Genomic DNA, 1,555 nt, shown 5'->3' on the forward strand with positions numbered 1-1,555 from the left:
ATTTATTTCAGATGCATTGCAAACAATGTCATGTGGGACTGCCACTGGAATATATGAATTTCTGCTAAAGAACCAAGAAAATTTTATCTTCAGAAAGCACATTAGAATGTAATCTGTCATATTTAGGATCAGAAAGGAATGTGAGATTGATAGGTGACCTAGGTAAGGGAAAAAGGAACTTAAAGAAAAAAATAAGGTCATCTTTGCTATACTATGTATCATGACATTCTCAAGCAATACACCCTCTTGGAATTTTGAACCTTGGTATCCCTGCAACCTCCCTTGCTAATAACCATCCCAAGAAAAATAGTGCTCTGAGACAGTTTTGTGACCTGAAACAGTATGCTTGTGACTACGAATGACTGTTGTGGTACCGTGGTTAAGAGTGGTGACCTCTAATATGGAGTACTGGGTTTGATTCCACACTCCTCCTCCACATGCAGCCAGCTGGGTGACCCTGGATCAGTTACAGCTCTCCCAGAGCAATCTCAGCCCCACCTACCTCACAGGCTGTCTGTTATGGCAGAAGAAGGGAAGGTGATTGTAAGACAGTGAAACTCCTTTGAGTAGAGAAAAGTAAGGTATAAAAAACAACTTTTCTTCTTCTATTTCTGAAAATTTGCCATAATTACCTGTAGCCAAGATTCAACCCACAGTTCACTAAGTTTACAGTTTTCAAATGTCATAAGAATCACTTGAGAAAGCCACTCTGCTGAGTTGATTTGGTTGAAGCCCAAAAAGAACACCAAGAAAATGCTGGCCTTAGCGCCTTGAGAATCCATCTGCCAAATAACCCCCCTGACTAGCCCCCTCAGCAAGATTTTAACTGGCAGATTTTAAACTGCCAGCGAATGCTAGCAGGGGCTCATGGGAAGTGTAGTCCATGGACATCTGGAGGGTCACAGTTTGACTACCCCTGCTTTAGAACCTGAAAGGCTCATCATAAATCATCTGTGACTGGACTGCACTGTCTACCATATAGTAGAAAGCCAGAGGAAGGTAGTCTAATTATTTAGGTTTTTATTTTAAACTGTTCGCTGTTTTTTACCAGTAAGTGTGCTAGCTGAACTAGTTCTGTATTATTTTCATCTCACCTGAATCCTACCAAATTTAACTTAACTTCTGCCAGACTGGTGGTTCAAAAAAAGCATAACAAACAGAAAGCATCTTTCTTTTCTGATTAATAATAAATACAGTACAGAACATTTATAGTTAAATAATTTAAATGTCATGCAAGGGGAGAATCGCCAAGCCCCTACAAAACACAGAACCAGGTAGTAAAATCTTGAGAATTTCAATTTGAAATCTTGCTTCTAAAGTAATAAGGACTTGCAACTTTGGCAGAGGATACAGACCATACAATTCACCCACCTATCCAAAAGGCAGGGAAGTCTACTGTGATCATGCTATTCTGGCATCACGTTTAGCATACTTCAAATATTAATGCTAATTTTGTAAAAATTCTGAACACAAGCACAGCATAGTCTTCACATTTCAGTATCATTCAATCTTCAGTATGAAAGAAATTTTAACCCAGTATTAATTTTATCCTGTG

This window comes from Paroedura picta, chromosome 7, assembly GCF_049243985.1.
Source record: "Paroedura picta isolate Pp20150507F chromosome 7, Ppicta_v3.0, whole genome shotgun sequence".
NCBI lineage: Eukaryota > Metazoa > Chordata > Lepidosauria > Squamata > Gekkonidae > Paroedura > Paroedura picta.